Here is a 16,530-nt window from a genome sequence, read left to right on the forward strand (position 1 = left end):
ATGATGTATGACTGTGTAAAAGTTATGCAAAGGATAGATGGCCTGGAACATGAATGAATGCACTGCTTAGGATAAGACTGTAGGTTGCATCACCTGGCACCCCTTCTTTGCATGGCATGAATGACTGACAAGGAAATGATCTGCCAGGGGATGCCATGTGCTTTCATCCAATATTGCAGTGCTGTCATGTTCTGTCATTGCTGCAAACACATATAAGTGCCACTTTGTGTTCCATTCTGGGACCGCAAAGCATTGGCTATATATATATATATATATATATATATATATATATATATATATATATATATATATATATATATATATATATATATATATATATATATATATATATATATATATATATATATATATATATTTTAATGCACCTGTTCTGTACATACTATCACACAGACTGGCCAAACCTGTACCTAAGCAATTTAAGTTAACTACATTATGTCTATCTGACAAGGATGAGGTTGGCCTACTAATTGTTACAATTGACATTAATTGCGATACAAATAACCAATCTGAATAAGTTCAGATTACAAGTTTAGTGACCACGAGTAACAGTCTATATTTGCAATATGGAATAGCTATAGTACACATATGCAATAATGAACCATCTCAAATTTCTAAAAGATATACATACAATTGTGCATTATTTTCATATTTTCATAAATTCATGGCTGAACTGATTCCACTTTATCTCTCAAATGTTAGAACTCTTCTCATTAGTGTTCAGTTTGGCGTCTTGGCTTTACTTGAAGAGTTTCAAATACCTGAGTGCCATTAAAAGAGAGCACTTTTCCTTCTTTGTTCAGTAATCCAGCTTCCTGGACTCACATCCATCTGGAGCATCTTCATCACCCATGTGTCTTTGCATGCTCCATCAATAAACTCATCTAGGGATAGTTGGCCTATTGTAGTAGGAATGAAAGGAAAGGTGACACCAATGCATACAGTAAGTAACCATAATACAACACAAAATATTGGATTCGTGTCTTCCCCAACATTTATATTTATATCTCTAAGAACCTTATTATTTTATTAGGCTTAGAATTCAGTTTAACAATCCAATTTGATATACGTACACATAACCCTTTAATTTTTCTAATTCCTTAGGCGTATTTTGTATCTCTTTACTGAGTTATCCTGTGAAAAATCCTGCTGAATGTAGCTGCTAATGCCTTAATGGCATTGAGTTCTTAACAAGTACAATATAAAACTGTTTAAGTAGCATTTATTTTCAAAACTTTCATCTTGTTATAGAATGTGTAAAATAATAAATCTCCCACGTTCTAAAATGATAACGAACAGTGGACTTTTTGCCATTAACTATACTATATTGCTGAGCTTATGAAGGTAGTGAGTAATGGTATTACCCCCTGCATCCTATAAAGGAATCACCGACTGGGTCCAACCAAATTATTAATGACTACATCCATATAATGTATCACTGACAGAATTAACAAGATATCACCAACTACAAACTGCACCTAAATTAAACATATCTCTAACTCAGGTATCTCCACTAAACAGATTTTTCTTCAGCATTTGGGATGATATATTGGGGCCTACAGAGACCTGTCAGACAAGGACTGTATCAATATTTATATATGCTTCCTGCCCCATTGACATCTGGTTAATTTTCAGCCTGATATTCGCAGGGGGTGCTTGGTGGACTCCATACAAGGGCAAAGAAGCTTCTGACTTTGTCTAAAGGGGCTGAATCAGCAGCTTAAGGTGACCATACACCGCAGATTTAAGCTGCCAATATTGGTCTTTTGGCAGATTCGGCAGCTTATCTGCTTGTGTATGGGGCGTTCTTCTGACGATCTGCCAGATATCGAGGCAGGTTTGATTTACCCTTACGATTCAGGACCACACCGACTAGTTGATGTGGTCCTTGTTGCACCAGTAACTAATGCCATTGTTGTAATAACCTCCTGGGGCTGAACGATTAGATTAGCCAGATATTGCCCTGCCTTTGGTGGGCATAATGGGGAAAGATCCAATCATTTGGTGACCCCGTCAAACGAGTGGATCTTATAGTGTATGGCCACCTTTACATCTGTATGGCTACAAACTATTCCCCTTGCATATATTTCTACAACATAAAGGTTGTGTATAAGAGGAGCTTTAACAACGCTAAAGCTTTAACTTGGTACAGAAGGTTAGTACAGGTTATATAACAAACAACTATTAGTATTTTTGCTACTTTCACGTGCATTAACTAGGCAGTTACTGTTATGTAATGCAGGATTACATGTAGTGGATTGGGAAAATAAGGTCATTTGCTAAAGATCAACCATGATGCCACTAAATCAGCTTATTAGCAAGTGTGTTGAAGTACCTTTATTCCTACTGCAGTCATTAGGAGTCATTTACAAATCCTCCAGGCAGATGTAGAGGAGCAATAAGGGGCACAATAGTGTGTACCTTAATCACACAACACTTCTAACTGGGGATTACTGTGTACCTCGCTCCAGATAGGTGCACAGTGCATCATCAGGCCCCATTACAAGCTGCATCCTATGCTGCTCCATAAATCTTGTGTCTGAATGAGGCTAGGGGATGAGTAGGGACTGGAGCTGGGATGAATACATGCATGTATCCCTCATGAATCTAGTGCTGCTAAACATATATACATATACACGTACACTAGAACAGTCACAGTTCTCTGTACTCTGAAATGAAGCACAAAGACATGAATAACATTACCATCTCCATTTTCATCCACTAACTGGAATATCCTCTCAACGATGTCTTCTGGAGAAAGCAAGGGAGTTCGTTCGTCTTGTCCTTGACGACAGGCTTTTTTCAAGTTATAGATAGGCTATGAATGAAATAGGGTTTGCCTTATATAATTCAAGTAGTGAAGCAGTCATCATCATTAAAGTTGGGTTGCATACAAAGAGAGTGAAGATAGTAACTATTTAGAAAAAAAAATACAGAAATATCTTTCACACCTCAACTATTTCTAGCAGTTCTCTCGTCTATGCAGCCATTTCCATCTCTGTCATATACTTTAAATGTCGCAATAAGAATTGAGCCTGGCACTAGCAGATTTACTGCAAAATGTTTATTTAACACACGACATGTTTCGGACAATAGTCCTTTATCAAGTGGATACAACACAACCACCATACATTCTATTTAAGGATTATACCACACCCATATAATTAAGTACGTGGGAGGAGCCACTGCTATTGGGAGTACAAAGCCTAGCTCCCATGTACCAAGATATAGTGTTATATATTTTCAATTGTGGTTCAAGTATCAAGTGTCACACATTATAAAGACATCAACACAAGTCCGTAAATAAAGCAAGTGAAGTAGCAATCCATCCTTTAAGTGTTCAATTGTTGTTTCCAACTTGGTGTATAGTCCAATCTATTAATGAAAAAGTCCAATGAACTTGGGGCATTGGCATGGATGGGAACGTGAACATGAAGAAAAAATCAACTTAAAACATTTAAAACATTTGTTACTTCCTGGTACTGCCCATAGGGCCTACCAAAAGGGAATCCATTGTATATACCACAATATTATTCATGTAGATTCACATTTTAAAGCATACATTGCTGCATCAAACTTGTCTAATTTAGACATTCGGAAGGATATATAGAAGACTGCCTTAACTAATTTTAAGTTTCTTACCGCATTGTGGGTTCACTTAAATCACTATACAGAGCAGCTCTTATATTCTATCTGAAAGGGAAAGAAATAGCAATATGAGACCTGTATATACTTCACAAAAAAGGTGCAATACTCCAGTATTCATTTAACCCTATGGGGACCATACTGTTAAGTCTCTTGATCCACACTGCTTCTCTCTGAAGGAGTAATTTCTTGATATCCCCTCCCCTTTGTGGTAACCACCTCGAGGACTAGCCATTTCAATTGTGACTGATTGTGTTTATTCGAAAAGAAGTGTCGAGACACCGATGTATCAGTGGGGGTATTGGTGTTATAGTTTCTAATGTCTGATTTGTGTTCTTTTATTCTTTCTTTCACTGGGCGTATAGTTTGACCCACATACACCTTCCCACATGGGCATTTCAAGAGATACACTACGCCTGCTGTTAAACAGGTAGCGTAGTGTTTCAGTTTAATTTTGTTTCCTTTCATGGGGTGGCAGATTGAATCTCCCCTTATTACAGAGGAGCAACACACACACCCCAAACAAGGAAACGTACCTTTTTTCTCCAAACCTTGGAATAAAACCTTCTGTCTTGTCTCTTTTTTGGGTTCTGCTGTACACAGATGGTCCCTAATGGTACGTCCTTTTCTGTAACAAAATAGAGGTGGATCTATACAAAATTTTTGAAGTTGTTTATCCCCTTTATACTTTAAATGTCCATTTCAGTTTGTGCTCAAGTTTTCCTCTTAAAACAAGATTCAAAGCTGCCACGTATTCCAAAAAGTCTATAGTGTTGTCCTGCAAAAGAAAGTGCAAATTGTGTTAGCCATGTGTGTGTGTATATATATATATATATATATATATATATATATATATATATATATATATATATATATATATCGAATGAAAAAAAAAATATATATACACACAGGAGAGAGAGAGAGAGAGAGAGAGAGAGGTTCTCACCTGCCTTTGAGAGAGTATAGCATGCACTCCAAGTTAGGTTAATATTTATTGAATAAAAAATGACATTACAGAGCCTATGGGGATGACTCATTAACAAGAAAGTAAAGGATACAAAAGGTTTAATGACAGAGAGGCAGGCCCCTTAAAGATTGACCCCATTGCCTAACTCAGAGATTGGCACACTAAGGGGCACATTTACTATGGGTCGAAGTAAAATCCTTCAACTTCGAATATCGAAGGATTTACCGCATTTCATTCGTTCGTTCGGTCACAGGAAAAATCGTTTTGTTCGCTGATCCACTTGCATGAAAGTTTCGATGTTATTACAGAAAACAATTTAGCACCAATTGTCCATTTAACCCACGTGGAGCCACACAATTAATTCGAATATCCAAAAAGCCTCTCTTTTCAGCAGAGCCTTATTGTAGTCACCACCCCTTGGTCTCATGGGTATGTGGTCTATGGGCATACATCTGAAAGAAGATGGGCTGTGTCTAGCTTCTGCCCAATGTTTCACAACTAGCAGTTTGGATATGTCTTGTTTCTTTTCCAGCAATATATCAATCCACAGGGACATGTAATGATATATATCACCATAGTTGTGGTGCACGTCATCCTGTGTTTTATTTTATACCTTTTGCCTGTTTGCTCGTGATGGAAATCATACCCTAATATCAGGCTACTACACATAACACAACCACTGCATTTAACGACCCCTTGTTTCTGTGTGAGGAAGTGTTGTCTTTGCGTTTTACGTATTTTTCCAATGGATCTGGTGGACTCAAACTCTCCATCAGATTCCTCCCCCTCCTGTAGCTCAATCTAGGTTTACTGGATAATTTTTTGCTCAGGCTCTCGTCACTGGTTACTATCGGCCAATGTTTGTTTACGCATTGATTCATATAATTGGACTGTACACCATACTGGCTCATATATATATATATATATATATATATATATATATATATATATATATATATATATATATATATATATATATAGTACTGGTGGTGTCCGCACTCAATTCCTTATGAGGCTGAGGTGCACGATCAATATGGTGAACACAGAATGATGAAGGATCAGCACACTCATTTATATCTTGTGAACGAAGTGTTTATTTGTAACACATCATTATATCTGACGTTTCGGTCCCACCTGGGGACCTTTATCAAGGATAATGTGCCCATATCATGTAACAGTTTAAATACCCACCCCCACCAGTGAATTTTGGCGCCCTCATGATGTCATTAGTCCGTATACAGTCTGTTGTTTAAAAAAAAGCAATTTCCTTAGTGCTTGTAAGTGCCATTGTGTACTGTGACCATTAGGTGTCAGTGTTGTATCTCCGTAGAGGTCCTTATCTAATCAGTTGTGTATACAATTTAAAAGAGTTGCCACATTGTAACATTGAAACATTTCAAGATTTGTTAATTACAGGTAGTGGAGAATATTCACATGTTTTCTGATATAGATACTATGTATATGAAAAGATACAGTTATAGCATTGCAAATTATATTGCCAGAACACTTATTCTCAAGCCAAAAAAACAATTCAATTGTAATTGTTCAGTCCCTTGGGGGGTGACACAGCCCAGTTCATGTATCCAGAATGCGTTTTAACAACAAATTATTTATATCTCCACCCCTGGGTGGCTTTGGTTTGTGCTCAATAGGCATACACTTAAATGTAGAAGGATCATGCCTTGCTTCTTTCCAGTGTTTGGCCACTGGTTTGCTGGGCAATATCCCGTTAACTTTTCTCTCACTGCCCAATGCTGCCCTGATACTAGCCCTGTGCATGTTTATCCTTTCCTTTAGCTGTCTGGTGATTTTTCCACAATAGATAAAGCCACGTGGGCACTTTATAACATAAACCACCATTGAAGATGTGCATGTTAACCTATGTTTTACTGCATATCTTTTTCCAGTTCTCGGGTGCCTGAATTCTCCCCACAATATTAAAGTATTACATACTACACAGCCTGTGCATTTGTATACTCCCGGGCGAGGTGTTAGAAAATGGTGTATTTTGGGTCGCATGTATTTACCCACTGGGTCAGATGGACTAAGGTGTTCTTTGAGATTTGTGTTCCTGGAGTAACTGAATCTCGGTTTGTTAGGGATCTTAGTGCTTAGAACATCATCTTTAGCCACAATTTCCCAATAATTAAGTATTTACTCTTTGATGGCCTTGCTGTGGGGGGTTGTATTTACTTACGTAGTATATATCATTGTCCTCACTTGCCTTTGGTCCTTGTTTTTTGTTTTGTAACAGCTGATTACGTTCCATGGACAGTACCATGTCTGTTGTGTCTTTAATCAATTGGGCAGGGTAACCCCTTTCTAGAAATTTCTTTCCCATTTTGAACTGATCTTCCACTGTATGTAAAAATTGGTTTCAAATTTGAAATAATTTTTGTTAAGTACGAAATCAAGTAGCTGTAATGTATACACTATTGATGGCCCATTGTATGCGGGATTCTGTGTCACTAATTTGCGTACAGCTTCTATACCAGCTGCATGCGGTATACAAGTGTACAGACTTTGGACATCGATTGTGGCCATTATCAGGTTTTCAACAGGTAAATCAATACTCCCCACTACATTCAAGAAATCAGTTGTATCTTTCAAGTAGCTACTTGTGGAGGTTATGTAGGGCTGCAGTAAAATGTCTAGAATAGATAATGTGCAATTTTCTCATTTAGCGACCCTGTAGATGATATAATGGGCCGTCCTGATGGCCTCTCTGGGTTTTTATGTATTTTGGGTATAGTGTATATGACAGGCAGAGTTGGATATCTGGTTATTAAGTAGTCTCCTAGTTCTTTAGATAGCCAACCATGTGTTACCCCAATGTCAATTAGTGCTTTGACTTCCCCTTTAACTTATCTGTTGGATCGAAGGTAAGTTTGCCATAATTATTTGTATCAGATAACTGGGATAAAATCTCCATTTTGTAATACGCATAGTCCAATATTTCTAAAGCGCCTCCTTTATCAGCATTTTTAATGATGATATCCTTATTTTAAGACTTTTAATGGCCTCTTTTTCGGCTGGGGTGAGGTTCCCTTTCCATTTATGCACATTCCGGCTGTCAGTTATAGCATTATTGTTCAAAAGCCAGTGAAATATCTTTATTGAGGCATTACTGCTGGGGGGGTCGTATGTACTTTTGGGCTTAAAGAGACGTTCGCATTGGTCTCTAAGATCTTCCCTTGCTGGTCTCTAAGGGTAAGGCCACACTAAGCGATAGCGCGGCGATTTGACTCGCCGCGACTATTCGCCGCGACTTTTAATCTTCAATCGCTGGCGAACCTGTGGCGCTGGCGTCTATGGGGAATCGCTGCGTAAAAACACACGCGGCGATCTTTTTTCTATTGTCGCTCGAAATCGCCTAGCGAGGCGATTTCGAGCGACAATAGAAAAAAGATCGCCGCGTGTGTTTTTACGCAGCGATTCCCCATAGACGCCAGCGCCACAGGTTCGCCAGCGATTGAAGATTAAAAGTCGCGGCGAATAGTCGCGGCGAGTCAAATCGCCGCGCTATCGCTTAGTGTGGCCTTACCCTAAGATCTTCCCTTGCTGGGTCATTTATTGTGACAGTCCTATCCAGTACCTCAACACCTTCCTCCCCACAAAATCTGTCTCTTAATTTCAGTTGGCGTGTGAATTTGTAATTGTTAACAATATGTTCAAAAGGGTGATTACTCACCATGGGGACAAAGCTTAATCCCTTGTGCAGCAGGGTTTTCTCTGATGGGGTGAGTTGGTAAGATGGTAGGTTGAATATCATGTCTTCTTGTGCGGTGGCCTGTCCTGCTTCTGCGATCGGGTTCGTGCTGTGGTGCTTTTTCCCTCCCCTGCAGGTGGCTTTCTTGGATCCCTAGTGGCAGCTGTTGCTCCTAAAAAAGGCACTGATGTTGGTGAAGCCGTTTCAGATGCGCCTGTGTCTCTCAGCGCACTGGTATCCCGTTCGCTGTCTGATGCCTCGCTGCCCGACAGGGATCCTCCAGGTCTCGGCGGTCGGCGAGTCACTCCCCTTCTCTTAAAGGGAACAGTGCCTTGCAGCCAACGGTACGTCTGATCTCCTTATAATGTTGGATCACCTTAACCACTTTGAGTTTTTGAAAGCCAGTATCTCGATATGTACTCGGCTACTTGGTACTGCTATCTGTTTAACCAGTCTGTGACTTTGTCTGTGGTTATCGCTGGGATGTGTGTGGCCTCAAATGCTTCTAGGTTGCTCCTTAGCAGTTTGAGTTCCCACCGACCTCTTCCATTACCAATAGGATTAGATCCAAGGAGCACCGATCCAGTATATGACACCAACGCCTGCAGAATTCACGATTGGGCCTGCCAATGGAAGGTGTGTTGGTGATTCTGAATCCCCTTGGAATCTTCTACTCGCGATAATAATCTTAATTTCCATGCAAGTGTAGTTCCACTTCCTTTTTCTTTAAGCGTAAAAGTTCATGATACGCCTCTCTGGCTGCGAGGTTGCCAAAAGTTTCAGTAAAGGTTTCTTTGAACTTCAGATGTGAAGTTCTCCTTTCTGTCAGTGTGTGTGGGGGGTTGACTGGCGCTATCCATATCCACAGTGAGCTGGTAGATGTATTGCTCAGTGAATGTCCAATTCTGCGGTGCTGGACACAATTGTCAATATAACACAGTACTGGTGGTGTCTGCACTCAATTCCTTATGAGGCTGAGGTGCACGATCAATATGGTGAATACAGAATGATGAAGGATCAGCACACTCATTTATATCTTGTGAACTAAGTGTTTATTTGTAACACATCATTGTAACATATCATTTACCCACCAGTGAATTTTGGCGCCCTCATGATGTCATTGGTCCGTACCAAAGCCACCCAAGGGTGGAGATATAAATAATTTGTTGTTAAAACGCAAAGCTTCATTCTGTATACATGAACTGGGCTGTGTCATCCCCAAGGGACTGAATGGGCAATTACAATTGAATTGTTTTTTGGCTTGAGAATAAGTATTCTGGCAATATAATATGCAATGCTATAACTGTATCTTTTCGTTTTCACAGGACAATATATACATAGTATCTAATCAGAAAACATGTGAATATTCTCCACTATCTGTAAGTAACAAGTCTTGAAATGTTTCAATGTGGCAACTCTTTTAAATTGTATACACAACTGATTAGATAAGGACTTCCACAGAGATACAACACTGACACCTAATGGTCACAGTACACAATGGCTCTTACAAGCACTAAGGAAATTGCTTTTTTTGAAACAACAGACTGTATACGGATTAATGACGTCATGAGGGCGCCAAAATTCACTGGTGGGGGTGGGTATTTAAACTGTTACACGATATGGGCACATTATCCTTGATAAGTGTCCCCAGATGGGACCGAAACATTGGATATAATGATGTGTTACAAATAAACACTTTGTTCACAAGATATAAATGAGTGTGCTGATCCATAATCATTATACACCTAATCAGAATGTTTTGCAATGAATACCATATTATGAAGCTTGTTACCATCAAGTGCAAGGTATGGTATTTATTATTACAGAAAATGGAATAATTCATATTTATATTTATTCTAAATGGAGTCTATAGGAAATGAACTTCCAATAATGTGAAGCTTTCTGGATAATGGATATGTCCTACACTGTACTTTTGTTCTCTGTGATATTTTTATGTCCATGCACTGACACTCAAAATGATCTTTCCTTTACCTCTCTTCCAGGCACTTCAGGTCTGTTTGTTGCTTTTTCCATTTTCAGATAGTTCCACCTATAATCAGTTGGACTGAGATGAGTGTTTTGACTGAGACATTTTCAGACATTCACCTTTTTGTTCTGAGCCATTACACTGTAATTTTGGCCTTGAGTTTGGGAACATTAGACTAATAAAAGATAAACTTTCACCCAAGATTCCCTTATTCAGCAAACTGAAAGAGGTTCTCTTTCAGTATTTTCCTGTATTTTGTACCATCCATTTGTCGGGATATGAAATAGCATTTTTCTCTTTGGTAAGGTTGTCAAAGAGGAATTCTCCCTTCACCTGGACACTTTTTCCCAAATCAATTTGTTTAAGAGCTTTTTATTGATAAATAAGAGCAAATCGTGGATTCTAGTTTGGTCGACTTTTCTTATTTAATTTTTTTTTTATTTTTTAAATCTGAAAAATTTGGGTTTTAATAAATAACCCCTATAAGTAATAGATAAGTGGCACAGATATTTTTTTAAAATTATAACTATGTAAAAAAAAAAATCTTTTTGCAAATGTGATATTATGAATTACCATTAGGTGGCACTGGGCTGTACGATAAATGTTTGAGCATGCACTATTGTTGGCTTGATAAAATGCTGCATAAGGTCTGAAATGTTGCTGTTGCCCTGGCCAGGACCCATACTTAACACTAGTGGCTTTTAAGAAGATTTTTCCTTGTCTGTGGTGTTGCAAAAATTCTGATAATAACAAACGAATATGGCCATGTATGTAAAGATTTGATGTATAAAGTGACGCCCAAGATTTCTTCTGACAGTGTGACTTACAGTGTTTAACTGGGCAAGAGTCGCATGTAGCAGTGCTGTACCCGGAGAGCAGCAGATAATAGCTCATTTTAAGGTACTAAGCATGTGTGAAAAACAGACACTAAACTGAAGGCACATAGGTTGGATTCCGTTGTGGATAGAAACGCTAAGTGAAAAAACTGTATAAAATCTTATTTTATTAAATCTTCAGTAAAAGCACCAAAATCTGGATGAGCAGAGCAGGGGAGTGCATGGCTCAACGCGTTTTGTGACTACAGCGGTCACTTCATCAGATGAAGTGAAAAACAGACAACAGTATATAATCTGTAAAGAATGAAAGAAAATGAATATGAAAACTAATACCAAAACTCTGCTCAGATGTAAAAATGCTTGGATATTCTGGAAACATTGGTGGCACAGAGTTACAATGGTTAGCACTGCTGCCTTACGGCACAGGGGTCCTAGGTTTAAAGGGGTTGTTCACCTTTAAATTAACTTTTAGGGGCAAATTCCCTAACCTCTGAAAATTCGGCAGCGACGGCTTCGCTCACATCGCAACACTTTGCCAGGTGAAGATTCGCCAGGACAACCCTAATTCACTAAAATCCAAGTTGCGTCCAGGGTGCCGAATGCTGGCGAAGTTGCACTAGTGTTACTGCGCCAAGCAAAGCGAAGTTGTGCTATTGTTGACTAATTTACATACGGCGGGAAGTTAAAGTTCAATGGAAGTATCTGTTTCAGCCAATACATTACACTACACAAGCCCGCGAAACCTTATTAAAATAAAATAAAGTTGTTATATTGCCCTACACATGAGACCAGTGTATAGTTTATGTGCCATATGTTAGGAAATGTAGGGGGGAACCAGGGTTACCCCCAAAAAAATGTACGCTCTTTTTCAGCCTATCACCCTGAAAAAACGCCAGCATTTTTTGGGACTTAGAAAAATTTTTAACTATTTTTTTTAGGAAGTCCTATCTACTCTATTGTACTTTGCCTGGTCTGAGGTGGCTAAGGCAAGTCTGGCGCAAGAGGTAATGTTCAGTAAAATCCGCATCTTAGTGAATTTGCGTAGTTACGTCCATTTGCCAGAGTGCAAATTCTCGAGGCATTAGGGACCGAAGTACCGTTAGAGTCTATCTCCTTCGCTAGCGAAGTTACGTCAGTGACCGTTAGTAAATCGGCGAAGTAATGAAATGACGTCACGCTGGCAAATTTTTGCCCGCGTTAGTCACTTTGCCCTTTAGTAAATTTGCCCCTTAGTATGTTATGGAATGGCTAATTCTATGCAACTTTTCAATCGGTCTTCAATATTTATTTATTATAGTTTTTGAATTATTTTTTCTTTGGATTCTTCTCAGCTTTCAAATTTGGGTCACTGACCCCATGTAACAACACATGCTCTATTAGGCTATAGATGTATTGTTATTGCTACTTTTTATTACTGTCTTTCTATTCCATTCTCTTATACAAATCAGTGCATGGTTGCTAGGGTAATTTTGACCCTAGCAACCACTTGGCTAAAATTGCAAACTGGAGAGCTGCTGAATAAAAATGTAAATAACTCAGAAATCACAAATTATAAAAAAAATTAAAACCACCTGAAAATTGTCTCAGAAAATCACTCTATACATCATACTAAAAGTTAACTCAAAGGTAAACAACCCCTTTTAAGTCCAGCCAGGGCACTGTACAAGGAGTTTGTATATTCTCCCTATGCTTGAGGTGGGGTTTTTCCAACACTCCAAAATATACAGTCAGGTTAACTGGTCTCTGGTAGAATTGACAACACTGTAAATAGGATAGGGATTGTAGATGCTAAACCCCACTGGAACATGGCCTAATTTAAAATCTCTATAAAGTTCTACAAAATGTGTTGACCCTATATAAAGAATCAAACAATAATTATAATATAAATAATGAAAATGTTAAGAATTGCTTTCGGTAAGGATCAATTATATCTTTGAAAGAAAGTGAAAAAGGAAGTTTGAATCAATTGAGCAAAACGTAGTCTATGGGAGAGTGCATTCCCATAATTCAGAGCTTTTTGGATGATTTTTCTAGATAAAAGATCCTGTACCTATATAAAATTGCCTACTAGAATCTACTAGAAGTAGATAAAAAGTAAACTTTTTAAAGAAACAGTTTTTTTAAGGTGGCCATACACATAAAGACACATTCGGTTGGCGATTTCACCAAACAAGCGGATCTCTCACCGGTATGCCCAGCTTCACCAAACGATCAGATGATATGCCTTCATGGTGGGCGATATTGGACTGATCCGATTGTGGGTCCTATTTAAGCAATGCGAGTGGTCGAAACGCAGGACCGCATCAACGATCTGATGTGGTCCGCGATCTAATGGGATTTTTACCCTTGCCAGACCGACATCTGGCTGATACCTTTGTTTTGAAATGTTTGAGCATCTGGAACTACATATCTAAACGCACAAATATCTATAAGCGCAAAAAACAATAGCAAAATGTATTCACTTACCCTATTTTTGTCAAAGGATCTGAACATGTGCTTCACATAATCGACTGCTTCTTGGTTGTCTGACACCAAAGAATCGCTTGAACTCATGGATAAATAGGGTCCCACTGGGGCATTCCACAACAAACTTCTTGTACCATTCCTGGAGCTCTGCCACATCAATCTCTACTTTGCACAATTCCTTGCTCAAATGCTGGCCCATCTTTAGTAATAGTTCAGTCAAATAAAATTGTATCTTTAAAATATACAATTTATTTTACAGATGTGCTTTAGGGAATTGTTACGCCCAGTGTTTTAATGAATCAGAATGTTTCTTTTCCTGTTGATACTCCCAGAGATCGGCATCATTCTCTTGCTATCAGTCATACTAAATGCTAAAAGATATGTTGCCTATGCTCCTGAGGTTCTCTATAGCAGTTACTAGGCAGGCAAATGCACACTACACAAATCTGAACGTTTCCAGTTGCAGTGCCCCACCTTTTGTCATTCCTAATCTAATTTTTAATTGGCTTTGTTTTTGGTTCAGTTAAAAATATATAATTGAAATCTGCATTTGCATTCAGCAAGCCAAATGATTGGTCCTGTGGCTACTATACTCCAGACAAGTTAGCATAGAATAGTGCAGGGGGAGACTAATACAGAATGTGTTGTCAGGGATGGATAAGCAGAATTAAGATCATTAGTAGATAGTAGCAAAGACCTTAATAATGCCTTTTAGAGGCATAAGAGTACTATAAGATGGGGAATATGGATAATATATAATATATATTGCTTTTTTAAACAGTTTGAAAAATAAGGTAAAAAAGTGGTCAAAAGTGTATTTTTAAGGCTCAGGGCACACCTTCAGATCCGAGGACTAAACAGAAAGATTCCCTTTCTAACCCGCCGGTCAACTATTCTGATTCTGACACACACAAAATAACAAGGGTATTCACCTTCTGAGTACACTTTTAAGTTAAGTTAAACTTTTAACACTCAGCAGCTAGGTTAATTGGCAGCCCATGCACCTGATTGCCTGACAGAATTAACCCTAGAGCTGCTGGAAGAAGCATTGCTTCTTTTGCCTACATATTCCCCCACTCTGCCACACCGTACATATAAATGAAAAAAACATCAAATTGACATTAAACTCAGAAAATTTATATACAAGACTAAAATTGTGAACAATACCTATGCCAGCTATTGGTCTACCCAAGGTTGGTTTATGGACCTTAGGAAGATGGTGAAAAACATGTATCAAAAACAAGTTGAAAAAGATCTATTAAACTTCATAATACAACTAGATCTTACAGTTGTAATCTAACTTATAGTCCTCAGTTTACTCACATTAAACGCATTATCCATAAATACCTTCCAATTTTGTATCAAGATACTAAGCTAAAAAACATTGTAGGTTCAGGATGCAGATTTGTATCCAGAAAGTGCAACACACTGGGGAAAAGTCTTTCCCCAAGTGTAGTTTTTGAAAAAGATGTGAATACACCCACCTGGCTTAGATATAATGCATTCGAGAACATGTCTCTGATATTCGAAATAGAAAAAAAAACGAAAGTGTCAAAGTACTTTTTATTAACAATTTAGACCATTTTCATATACAAGGAATAGAAAGAATTACCACTTCTTATAGAGGTGATGATTTAGTGCGAAGGATACTTAAGCAAGAGGTCTTTTGGATTTTCACTATTGATACTAGATAACCGAAAGGGATGAACTCAGATTTTAATGTATCTTGTTACTATCATTAATCTTCAACTTATAAAATTGAGTATTCACATTGCCTCCACTATTTATTTGAGTAATTGATTGATTTAAGACCTTTTTACTGGATTATTATTGGGCCTTAATATGTTTGACATTCTCATCTTCTCTTGTATTTATATCTACATTCATATTATACTTATATTTATATCTTTAATTATTTTATATACTTATTTATTTATATAATTGTATTATACTAAAGCTATCTTATTAGACTTTCATGTTTTGACATTCCTATTGTTTTATTTGGAATATTCTTCCTCTTTCTTTGTGGAAATATTCGTTATATTTGTTCAGAATTTTAGTCTTGTATAGCTATTTTCTGAGTTTATTGTTAATTTTATGGGGTTTTTTTCATTTATATGTATGGTCTCCTTTAAATTTTTTGCTGCCCACTTCTGGCATGAGACCCAAGGGTAAAAGAACCTTATATTTTAGAGTCCATGTCAATTCAATTTGATGATCTGAAACCTGCAGAACCCATGTGTTTAGGCTGCCTTCCACACAAAGTGCTTGTGCTATAGACTGGTGCTGAACTTTAGCCTAGGTCCATCTGATCTGTGATCTTCTCCTGGCCCACTTCTGCCTCCATGTGCCTTTTTATAAATACTTGCGATGGCATGCCCCACCCCTTTCCATGAAATCACAGCAGAGTGGGCATATAAATATGGGAGTACACCGGGTTATGGTCGGGTGAGCTTTGACCCACACATCATTAAGTAACAGCCCGCTAATTTCTTTCATTACCAGTTTGTAACTAATAACAGATTTGCAACATTAAACGTATGAAAAGTACGGTAAAGTATCCATATACATTTCCTTGCAGGAATTATCTGAAGGTGAATTCAAGTTTGAGCATAATAAATTTTACCCAGAATGCTACATTTATTTTTGCAGTTTTAACTTGTGCACATGGTTCATGCTTTCTACGGGTGGTCTGATCGTTGGACAGCGTTTCTACAGGTGCGCCCGCGATCCGACGATTTTTAACCCTGATCAATCAACATCTGGCCAACTTTTATCTCATTGATTTTAATGGGGTAATTTAAGCTGTTGCTACACGACTAACGACAGTGTCCTCAAACTTTTCACAGTTGGTCACTAGGGGCTATGGTTAGAAAAACTGGGTGGAGCAAACAACAACCAA

General features: G+C 38.1%; 1 pseudogene; it reads right to left on the bottom strand.

Annotated features, from left to right (window-relative positions):
- Positions 1-391: 391 nt before the first annotated feature.
- Positions 392-16,476, bottom strand: LOC108709375 (annotated as a pseudogene).
- Between the last annotated feature and the right edge of the window lie 54 nt (positions 16,477-16,530).

Source organism: Xenopus laevis, chromosome 2S, assembly GCF_017654675.1.
Source record: "Xenopus laevis strain J_2021 chromosome 2S, Xenopus_laevis_v10.1, whole genome shotgun sequence".
Classification (NCBI taxonomy): domain Eukaryota; kingdom Metazoa; phylum Chordata; class Amphibia; order Anura; family Pipidae; genus Xenopus; species Xenopus laevis.